General features: G+C 43.0%; 1 pseudogene; it reads left to right on the top strand.

Moving 5' to 3' along the window:
* Positions 1 to 9804: 9804 nt before the first annotated feature.
* On the top strand, positions 9805 to 10468 carry LOC148033263 (protein CANDIDATE G PROTEIN-COUPLED RECEPTOR 7 pseudogene; annotated as a pseudogene).
* The last annotated feature ends 1931 nt before the right edge of the window (positions 10469 to 12399 follow it).

Here is a 12399-nt window from a genome sequence, read left to right on the forward strand (position 1 = left end):
GCATTGATTGATGGAGGCTCATCAGTAAACATAATGATGGATGTGACAATGAAGGACTTAGGATTGCAAGGAATTCAACCTACACAGTGGCTTATCAGATTGGCAGACCAAAGCAGAGTCAAACCATTGGGCATCCTCCCATACGTAAAAGCAACCCTTGCAGGAAGAGACTATTGGCTGACATACCTAGTGGTCAAATCAAATTCTTATGGGACCTCATACCCTTTGCTGTTGGGAAGACCTTGGCTTTTTGAAGCAAGAGCCAGGATGGACTGGTTTAAAGGAACCCTAGGCAGAGGACCCAACAAAGCGGTGTTAAAGATGTATGGATCACAAAAAGGCAATGGATCCACATCTATCAAAGTCATAACTAACTCCTCCAACAAGGTAAAGGTACATCAGGAGACAAAGAGGCTGTTAACCATATCTTTCCTAAGAAAACATAGGCACGGTCCCTAACAATGGCACTGTAAGCCAATTGTCAAGGGAAGTAAAATCCTTGTCCATGGGAGAATATCTATTGCCTCAACTAGAATTAACTTCTGAAATTACCTCTGACAGTGAAATAGAAGCATGGATGTACTGTTCTCCCTGTTACATGACAGTCGCAGAGATAGTACAAAGGCAGAATAGTTACAGAGCAGAGACAGTCGCAGAGACAGAACAGAGCCAGAATAGATACAGAGCAGATATAGAGACAGAGCAGAGATAGTACAATTACAGAGCAGATACAGAGCGGATACACGAATACAGAGATAGTAACAGATACAGAGCCAGAAGCTGTGACAGAAGCAGAAGTAGATGCATATGCAGAAGATCTATTCTTCTCCTACAGAGCCTCTACAGAAGCAGAGGCAGAGCCTCTAGAGGAAGAGGATGAAAATGATGAGGAAGAAAATAAAGTGGGTTATGAAAGTGCAGATGAAGAATTTCCTCTGATAGCCGATGATCTTGTTGATGTTCCTACAGAAACCTTAGAGGTTGAAGATCTCTGGTTGATGGATGGAATGACTATGGGTTCCATTTGGGTTGACCAATGGACCACAAAGTATGCAGAATCTGTATAAGCAATGGATTAAAAGCATAAAAATTAAGTTCACCAGTGGCTCCTATCGCCCTGACTGTTCAGTCCAGAGAAAAGAGGATGATGATGCCCCTTGTGAATAGAAGCCAAAGCCCTCAGAGCCCGGACCTCTAGTAGGTCTGTGCTATAGACGCATCCTCTAAAGATGAATCCTTGAGTCCTGAAGAGGTCACCACTCAAACAAAAGCAAACAAAGCTCTGATACCCTTCCAGCAACCTCAACATACGAATGAGTTATCTATTTAGAAGGAGGACATTGGTTCTAGCGAAACATCAAACGAGGATACTACTCTCTTGAAAGAGTCAGACCTCTATCCAGAAGCAATCCATGGGACATTTATCCGCGAAGTGGAAGGTGAAAGGCAAGTAACGTTCTTGGATACTAACGATACTAAACATCACCTGAAAGCGGGTCTCAATCTTCCAGAAGAAGAATTAGTGGTCCTGCGAGATCTAATAAAGGAAAACTTAGATGTGTTTTCTTGGTCATATAAAGACCTAAAGGGGATTGATCCCACAGTATGTCAACATCACATTGACCTAGAGCCCGATGCTAAACCTGTAAGACAAAGACAAAGGCATATGAATCCTAATTATTTTGCTCTTGTGAAGGCTGAATTATTGAAACTTCTTGAAGCAGAGTTCATTTATCCCGTGGCTAACAGTGAATGGGTTTCGCCCATTGTGGTAGTACCCAAGAAGAACGGGAAACTTCGAATATGTGTCGACTTTCGAAAGCTCAATTCAAAGATAAAGAATGATCATTTCCCTATCCCTTTTACAGACCAACTGTTGGACACACTGGCAGGCCATGAGTTGTATTCCCTCTTGGATGGATTCAGCGGATATAACCAAGTCCAAATCGCAGAAGAGGACCAATCCAAAATAACCTTCACCACAGAATGGGAGACCTATGCCTATAGAGTGATGCCATTTGGGCTTTGTAATGCTCCTGCCACCTTCCAACGAGTAATGATGGCTGCCTTTCAGAATCATCTGCATGATTTCATCGAGGTGTATCTTGATGACTTCTGTGTCTATAGTTTGATCCGAGAGCACTGGGGACACCTAGAGCAATGTTTTGATAGATGCCAAGAGTATGGGATTTCTCTCAACCTCGACAAATGTGTCTTTGGCATCTTCTCAGGAGTTCTTTTGGGCCATATTGTCTTTGCACAAGGGATTGCAACAGACTCGGCAAAGATTGAGAAGATTGCCGCCTTAACAGCACCAACAAACCTCAAGCAATTGAGAGGATTTCTTGGCCATGTGGGCTATTATAGAAGATTTATTGCACATTTTGAAACCAAGGCAGTCCCTTTGCACAAGCTCCTAAGGAAAAAGCTGATTTCCTTTGGACTGATGACTGTGAAGAGGCCTTTAATACCCTAAAATAGTGCCTTATCCAAGCACCTATCTTACAGCCTCTTGACTAGACAAAGGAGTTCCATGTGCACAGAGATGCATCAGTTGAAGGGCTAGGTGCTATTCTATGTCAAAAGGGCCCCTCTAAATTAGATCAACCAATTTATTATGCAAGCTGAAAGGTCACTGATAGGGAATGGAACTACACACTGACAGAGCTTGAATGCTTGGCAATGGCGTTTGCACTGGAAAAGTTTCAACACTATCTATTGTCAACGCATTTCAAGTTCTACGTGGATCATGAAGCCCTGTCCTTCCTGATGAACAAAGCAGATGTTAAAGGACGACTCATGATATGGTTACTCCTATTCCAAGAGTTCAATTTTGAAGTGGTCACTAAGCTTGGCCGTTCCCATGACCTAGCCGATCATCTACCACGGATCCCTCAAATAGAAGAAGAGGAACATGATGATCTAGGCCTTCTTGATGCTTCCTTGTTTCTAGTCGAAACAGTTACTCCCTGGTATGCAAAAATAGCCAATATCCTAGCAACTCAACAGTATCCTCCTGGCATCTCAAGGCATGAGAAGAAGAAGCTTCTGCTAGAATCAATCCCCTACACCTTGCTAGGCAGTGCATTGTACAAGAGAGGCAAAGATGAAGTGCTGTGAAGATGTGTTGCAGGGGATGAAATTGGCATAGTATTGAAAGGATGCCATGACAAACCATGTGGTGGACACTTCGCAGGAGAAGCAACAGCCAAGAAGGCTTTGCTAGCAGGATACTAGTGGCCCACCCTCCATGGATGCATACGATTACTGCAAAAGATGTGATACTTGTCAGCAAATGGGGAAACCCACCAAAACAAGTTCCATGCCACTGCAACCATCCTTCCCCTAAAGCCGTTTGAGAAGTGGGGGATTGATTTCGTGGGTCCCATTGATCCACCTACTAGATGGAAGCAGAATAGATACATCTTAGTATGTACGGATTATGTCACAAAGTGGTGTGAAGCTAAAGCCCTGAAGCGAGATGATGGTAATAGCGTAGCCCTGTTCATGTATGAGAATATTATCACTCGTTTTGGCAGTCCCCTTGAGCTTGTAAGTGACAGAGGTACTCATTTCCTTAACAAAATCATGGAGGAGTTGACTGAGTTGTATAAGATCTGCCATTGCAAGTCCACTCCCTATTACCCCAGAGCTAATGGCCAAGTTGAAGTCACCAATCGCATTCTTTGCTCGATTCTGACAAGAAAGATTGTCGCGTATCATCACGACTGGGATGATTGACTTACAAAGGCCCTCTGGGCATACAGAACCTCCCATAAGGTAGCTATAGGACAGACCCCTTTCCAGCTAGTGTATGGTACAGAAGTCGTCTTCCTTGTTGAGTTGGAATTGCCCTCTTTGTGAGTGGCAGTTAAAGAACGCTTGGGAGATAATGAGTCACTGCAATGCCATCTCCTACACTTGGAATGCTTGGATGAGATATGGCGGATGGCCCTACAGTGCATGGAAACCACTCAAGCGTGACACAAGGACTATCATGACAATTTCATCAAGCACAAGGAGTTCAAAGAAGGTGATCTTGTTCTAGCCTATGGTTCGAGATTTGGCAAGTTTCCTGGCAAGCTTCAACAACGGTGGATGGGCCCATACAAGGTACTTTCTATCAATCCTAACGGCTCTGTTCAGGTACAGATCGTTGATGCCTCTGATGATCCTTTCCTCATCAATGGCTATCACCTGAAAAAGTATTTCCCTCCATGGGGATCTTGACAATCACAGCCGACCTACCCTTTCCCTTTTGGGCGGCGCATTGTCCTTCTCGTCGTGCTTCTGATAGCCCTTATGATTCTCCTCATGAGGGGGTCTCGTTCTACTAACCCCTCGCAGAAACATCTCAACCCGACCTTGTTCTCTTCTTGTCTAATCTAACAACAGTGGCAAGGTTGGTCCTGACATATGGTATTTCTACCATTCTCTTTCTTAATGAAAAAGAAGAAAAAAAAGAAAAAAAAATAAAAAGAAAAAGAAAAAGAAAAAGAAAAGAAAAGAAAAAAATAAACAAACTGTTATGGGAGAAAAGGAAGAAATTCCCTATCATAACAGGCCTTGTCCCAAGAAAAGGTGGAAACACCCTTGGGCAAGAAGCTGATTGTGGAAAAGGCGGTAACACCCCGCAGTTCAGGATAGCTGACTCACCAACAGAATCTCTTCAGCACGTAATTTGAAGCCACCTCCCTTGGTGTGTTGTCTTTGCAATATCAGTCCATCTGCCCTTCTTAATAGACGACTCTTCTTACAATTATTGAAGTATGAGATTTGTAGGCTGCCTTCTGACGACAACAATAGCCAACATGATCTTCATCACCAACCCCTTGAGTGATGTGAGCTTTCATCCTAACAGGATGGGGACGTGAGTATGGGCTGCCCTTTGTATCTATCAGTGAGTGAGACAAAGGGTGGGCTGAGTGACCAGTCTTTCCCTTCAAATCAAATGAGAGGTGAGATGTGTGAACGGAGTGTTGCATGCATGGGATGGGCCTCTCAATGCACAATGCACGATCTGTTCCTATGCACTGCACTATACAGCTCCCTGGCCTTCCTTCTTGCACTGTATGCCGGCACAGGGCGGGATGCACAGTTGCACCATCAAATGCGTACAAGGCATACAACCTCTGCACAAGTGACGGTGAGGATTACATCAATGGGTTAGGAATGGGTTGCCCTCTGTATCTTTCAACAGAGCGTGAGACAGAGGGTGGGCTGAGTGTGACTGGAGTTTCTTCAATCAATTATCGAGAGGTGAGGATTGAGGGACATTACGACAATTGGAGTCCGGTATGTTCTATTTCCCTATGCACCCACTGGCTGGGTCTTTGCCATCAACACAGGACATGCCATTCTATTCTGTACATTACACTACAAGGCTCCCTGGCCTTTCTCCTTGCACCTATGCCAGACGGGGTTGGACACACTGATGCACCATCAATTATGCACCTTGGCATACTCTCTCTACACCATCCCCTTGTCAATTTCTAAACCGGGTGTGAGCTCTGGGTTTTCATCATCATTTTCTTCAAGTGACGTTCGTAATGGGGCGAGTGTCTGCTCTTTCATTCCATTTGCGTGATCGTGAGTTGAGTGCAATGTCCCTCGCCATCAACAAATTTCCTGTGATTCCTTCAACTAGCTACCTCCCTAGGTGCTGCTGCGTGGTCCTTGCCATAAAGGATGTTGGCCGAGTGCTATGAAGATACCTTGTTACCTCCTGCAGAGCCGACATAACGACACCAAACGCAACCTCAATGGTCATCATTCCTCCCATGCTCGATAGTCGACATTCCTCCTCGACAATATGGGCCAAGTTTTTCTAACCCTATACCTTCTATTTCATAGTGACGGTTATGTCTTAAGTGTGGGGACGTCGTGGTTGGTCCGATGTGTGGTACTAGGTTCTTGATGTTGGATTTACCCTTCCTGTTAAGGTTTTAAGTATGGGGACACGTCCTTGCGCGTCTATGATGCATACCCTCATGCATATACCTTGTTCTGATCATGCATATATGCCATGACTTGATTTTACCCTGATGGGGTCCCTTTCCCTTTTTGGCAGTTTTTCTTTATCCTTTGTTTTGTGATTTTTTCATGTGAATGTACCCTACGTTCACCGAAATCCCAATCCAACCTTACTACCCTATTCGTCCCTTTGAACTGCCTATTTTTCCTTTTTACCGACGACTGTTCCAACAGATGGTTCTCAAGTTATTAATTTTTGAAGTGATTCCCATAAATGGGACGATTTTCCATGTGAACGTATCTTTATTTCTTTAGAGCCATGATCTGATGTGCCAGACCTGTCCTATTCATTCCCCCTGACATTTTTCCTTTTTACTCCGTGTCATTCCGATGCACGATTCATCTGTTATTAATTTTTACAGGTTTTGGGACATTTTCATGCTTATTTTTCATATTTTTCCATGTGAATTTGCCCTATTTTCATCATAATTCCAGTTTGATTTGACAGTCGTGTCCTACTAGCCTTTCCCCCACTTTTTCCTTTTTCCTCCCCCCTCTTTCGATTGCCGGATTTTAGTTATTAATTTTTCCAAGTGTTTTTGATGCATTTTTCATGTTTTTTCCATGTGAGCCCCTCCTAATATTCCCCCAACTGAGTTTTGATGCACCAGTCCTACGAATTCCTTTCTTTCGAACATTTTCCTTTTTATTGTCCTCTATTCCGATGCACGGTTCTTCCCGTATTCATTTTCGAGTCCATTTTCAAGCCTATTTTTGGGGTTTTTCCCATGTGAACGCATCCTAACTCAATCGGAATTGTGTTTTATCACGATAGGGTTGTAGGACACATTGTTCTACCCAGTTTTCCTTCTTTCTGCACTTTGTTCTGATGCGCGGATTTTTCGATATTAATACCCGTACGTGTTTTTGGGTTTGTTTTTTGTGTTTTTCCCATGTGACCACCCTGATTTTGCCCCAGACCCGGTGTTGCATGTTTCCATCCTTTTTTCCTCGTCTCTCGGCACAATTTTCCTTTTTATAGATTTTCGATCGGACGAACGGTTTGGATTTTATTAAATTTTCTTCCTTTTTCCCGTGTGACCGCGTTTCTCGTCTCGCGCGTGAACGCGCCTGTTTTTGGTTTTACGCACCTTAGGAAGCCCCGTGGCGTCTGTGGCTTGCGTTCTGTCAGAAAGAGAACCAGGGAGAGAGAAAGAAGAGAGAGAAGAGTGCAGAGGAGAGAGAAAGACTGCAGGAAGAGAGAGAATAAGAGTGACGAGGAGAGAGAAAGACTAGATTTAGAGAGAGAAAGACAAGAAAGATGAGGAAGCCATAGAAGCTGTGAGCAAGAAGGGAGAGAAAGACTGTAATTGTATTAATGTGTCAAAAAGATATGTAAAATTACATGTCCTCTCCTTTTATACCAATGTCAGTGTGACATGGCATAATATCAATGTTATTTACACTAATTCCTTATTCTCATCTTCTTACAATCCATCCCCACTCAAAATGAAGGTTTTTGTCCTCAAAAACAAATATTGGACTTATTGGTATAGCCAAGTGGGGGGGCTGCAGAGTACTACTCTGTACAGCATTACAAGTGGTAAAGGAAAAGATTACCTAATACTCAATAGTAGTACTAATCTATACAAAAAGTCAAAATCAACCTGTAGCCACCCGGATCAAAAGGAAAAGTTGTATCATTGCCATGCATTGGATCAACTTTTACAAGATCGAAATCAAATACTGCTGGAAGCATGATCATCATTTCCTTTTGATCAACTTTTCCTTTTGATCCGGGTAGCCACCTGTAGCCACCTATACAAAAAGTTAAAATCAACCTGTAGCCACCCGGATCGAAATCAAATATTGCTGGAAGTCACCATTGCATAATGATCATCCAAATCCACATGCTGTCCATAATCTGCCTTCTTGAACTGAACTTCTTGTTGTGGACTCATACCAAAATGGTCTTCAACAAGATGTTCTCCATCATTTGCATCATAATATTCAAATACCAAGAATATTTTGGCAGACTTTGCCCTACATGTGGCTTGGTGATTACAAGATAGTAGCTTAGCACATCGATAGCATAAGCCCGCAACATGCAGCTCCCGTATTGTATCACTAGTGAGGTGTCTAACATGTTTAGCCTTAGATAGCAATTTGCACACCTGTTCATCACCATTGGTCAGCTCTATGATAGTTTTGACATGCTGCTCATAGTCATCTTGCTGCTCATGTATAACAGATGGTTGTCCATGCTCATCATGTACAACAGATGGTTGTCCATGCTCATGACCATATTGCTCATGCTGTCCATACTGCATATGGTGATAATAGCCCTGCTGCACATCAGAAGGACAATTTGGTTGAGCATATGCATTTGCTTCCACTGATGTTTGCTGCTCACATACATAAGCATGCTGCCTTTGATCATTAGTCCCACAGCATTGATCATAATCACTTGCTTGCTGTTGATCAAAGCTAGAAGTGTACTAATAAGCATAACCATTTCTGTCACATCCATAAGAACTGGGCTGGTCAACCAAGAGAGCTTCTTCACAAGTATAATCATAACTATTTTGCTGAAGAGATGGATGCTCATAAGCATAAGCATGTTGACCATAATAACCATTCTGCTACCAAGGTTCAATGGAATGATACTCTGCATTATGATATGGTACATCATATTTATAAGCATTAACATGCTGTCCAAATGTACTTGCATACTGCTCATATTCATTTACATGTTGTTGCTGTTCATATTCATAAGATGCATGTAGATCATAGTGTGTAACATCAGCATATACATGTTGTCCATGAGCATAAGCATTTGATTCAAGTGTACCATCAGCATATAGATGCTGGCCATAAGCATAAGCATTTGATTCAGGTCTTGCTGTTTTTTCCATAACTGCCTTTATAAGAGCAATATACTGATAAGCCAAAACTCCAAGTTTGTCAATTCTAGCTTGTGTTTGAAGCCAAGCTTGTTCACTAGAGCTGGAGCTATTGTTCTCAGCTGCCATTGCAGTCAAGTTGAAGAGATATGTTGTTCCTTGAAAAATATAAGTCCAAATAAGGTGTATGATACCTTGACTCGAAGGTTAGGATGTCTAGTATCAAGTAGAAATCTTGGTTTGAATTTAGGAGTAGCAATACCCCTCTCTATTTAAGAATTTCCAGAACTGTCCACAGTGAACTGTTAGTGAACTGCCGGTACTAAATAGGCTCTAGCTCGAGAAATATGTGTCCAAATGAGACGTTAGATGGCTCCACTCGAAGCTTATGATGTCTAGTATCAATTCCAGTTGTTCCTTTGTCGTTAGAATGATGCTACTAATTTCTGTAGCAACTTTCCCAAATCTGTCCCTGTTTGGACTGCACCCTATTTTGGCCCCGTTCCAAGTGTTTTGAGTACTTCTTATCTAACTTGAGTCAATACCCAATACCTATACACTCAAATGAGTAGGAGAGAGCATTCCATGAATATGGCATTACAAGATTGCATCCTCAAAGCATCATACCCTTGAGAATGCTCCATCGGTCTTCCATAGGCAATAGGTTGATGACGAGGAGTCAAGTGGCACAAGATTCTTCAAATAGATCATTGCTGAGCCTTCAGGAAATGGTTCAATCTCTTCAATGTTGGGTCTCAATCATCAGGTAAACTTGATGATGGGAAGGAGGAGCCTTAGGTGTCAATGGTAAGTGATGCAATTGGACCTTTGAACTGAGTCTCTGTTGAATCTGGAACAAATGTCTCTCAGCGGACAAACACAGATTGTGAGGCATCATATTGCCAAGAAAAAAAGGACTTTGTGAATGATGAATGGCTTGAGAAGGAAGAGAGTAGTGTTTGCAAACTGTGTGCCGAAAGTTAGTGTTTCCATGAATGTGAGAACTTCTATGTACAACTTGGAAGGTGATGTGAAGGACTATCTGTCTGAGGGGGAGACTCAGCTGCCAGTGCTCTACTTTTGCTTTTCTGGATCTATATTGGCCTTGCAATTCTCTGGACATATGTCTGCATAAAACAGAAGATGACAGCACACAGAATCCATATTCTTATGGGCGTGCTAGTGGTATTGCAAGCTTTTTATATGTTCTCAGATGCAGAGGACAATTATTACATAAAAAAGACTGGGACTGTGATGTTGCTTTCTATGCCTTCAGCTTTTTGAAAGGGGTCATGCTCTTTACTGTGATAGTTCTGATTGGCATAGGGTGGTCATTTTTGAAGCCCTATCTGCAAGGAAAGGAAAAGAAGGTCCTTATGATTGTAATCCCCTTGCAGGTCTTAGCTAACATATCCAATGTAGTTGTCGGAGAAACTGGCTTCTTGGAAATCAGACCAGCTTGCATCCAAAGCCAGTATTTGACCTTGAGTACTTCAGATGTTGATAAAGCCTTCAAGCACAGGGATTTCCCATTCAAGAGTTGCTTCAGTTGGCGGAAATCAGACCAGCTTGCATCCAAAGCCAGTATTTGACCTTGAGTCCACTCCTCTAGTTGAGGACAAGAGCCCCAACTCATCAAAAGATGTGGGGTCCAAGCCTGTCTCTTACATGGCATATGCACCTTGTTTGGTGAACCAAAAGATTGCTGAAGCTTTAGCTTGTCCTGCTGAGAAGCTTTCTATCATCCATCCAACAAAATTTTGGCAGTCTCTACAGATGCAGCCAACCGAGTCATTGGAGACCTTAGCAAGGTTTGCGAAATGGAGAACTGTGATCAGCATTCCTAATGGACCATCTGAGTTAGCAGTTCAAGAAGCTGCATGGGGGTGGCACGATATGCTGCAGTTTCTCAAGACAATGGCCTGGTCCCAATTGTGGAGCCAGAGGTCCTTCTGGATGGAGATCATAGCATTGATAGGACTCTTGAAGTTGCAGAGAAGGTCTGGAATGAGGTATTCTACTTCCTTGCAAAGAACAAGGTTGTTTATGAAGGTATTCTTCTGAAGCCAAGCATGGTAACTCCTGGAGCTGAGTGCAAGGATAGAGAATCACCTGAAGTGGTTGCAGAGTATACATTGAAATTGCTGCAACATAGAGTTCCTCCTGCAGTTCCTGGCATCATGTTCCTATCGGGTGGTCAGTCAGAGGCGGAATCAGACGAAGTGAAAGGCCCCTGACCTTCCTCAAGTATAACAGAGAAGGTGACCTGCTGTTTTCCTGTGCCAAGGATCATACCCCTACCGTGTGGTATGCACACAACGGAGAATGCCTTGGAACCTACAAAGGCCACAATGGAGCCGTTTGGTGCTGTGATGTCTCAAGAGACACTTCCTGACTGATTACTTTGAAAAGATGTGGATACAAGAGTGCAACTTCATGCACAATCTGGAAGGAGGCTTGCCTTGACTCTTGGATGGCCTGAATTTACTTTGCATCACAGTCTCAAACTCGGGGATGAACTGGTTATTGAGATACTGGCACCTGAACATTTTAAGGTTCAAGTTCTACATGTCAATGAGTACAGCTTCAGCGCATTGAGAATCAGCGCTTGCTGTCTCAGGGCAAGAAGCAGCATGAAGAATTGAAAACTCTGCAGAAGGAACTCCTGCTCACAAAGAATGCTGCCGCCTGAGCTTGGGGATAAGAGAACACCTGTACAATGTGCTTTGCAGTTTCCACGCACGACACTTGGTATTTTAACTACCCTGACAGGCATGTCCAAAGTATCACATGTTGAAGAGAATTGTGCAATCATCAAATGTCCAGCAACAACTCGTGGTTGAGCACCTCAGAAATCTTGTCCTGCTTTCTGAAGCAGAGTCTGTAGAGAGTTGAAAGAACAGGAAGCCCAAAAGGGCTTCAAATCTCTGAAATCTTCAACTCCAAGAACAGTAGAGTTTCCAAGAGAGAAGGAGGGCTTGTAAATGAAGAGGGGAACTTCACTGAGTGGGCAAAGAGGGATGGAAACTTGGCATAGGTCGCATGACAGCATACTCCCAGCTTGCTACTCCACGTGGGATCAAAGCCATCAAGTATTCATCCTATAGGTATTGAAGCAAGGAAGCTATTCCAGGTGATGCTTGGCCAAGAAGATCAGAGGTCTGAGAGATATGAGCACATCTTGGTGATGAACTTCCATGAAACTTGTAGGAAACTCCAGGAAAGGGAAAAGAGAACTCCCTCTTTTCAAAGTAACCACAGTTTGTTCCCAAACTAAGCCCGGTTAACCATCCTTTACCCTAGTTACCTTCAATTTTGCATAAAATTTGATGACGTCCAGCCATTTAAGCCTTTGTCCGCCATATCTGACCTTGGATATCTCCAGATGTAGTCTCTTACTAACTGTAGGTGTCCTGCAGCACTCCACTAGTCACTATCTTGTACCATTTTTGTCTAAAATTGGTTTTGAAATAGGAAAATGAGACTGAAAATGGAAGAAAATAATGGATCAAAGACTGAAGCT

Source organism: Lygodium microphyllum, chromosome 7 (assembly GCF_053477565.2).
Source record: "Lygodium microphyllum isolate KBCC chromosome 7, Lygodium_microphyllum_v1.1.10, whole genome shotgun sequence".
Lineage (NCBI taxonomy): Eukaryota > Viridiplantae > Streptophyta > Polypodiopsida > Schizaeales > Lygodiaceae > Lygodium > Lygodium microphyllum.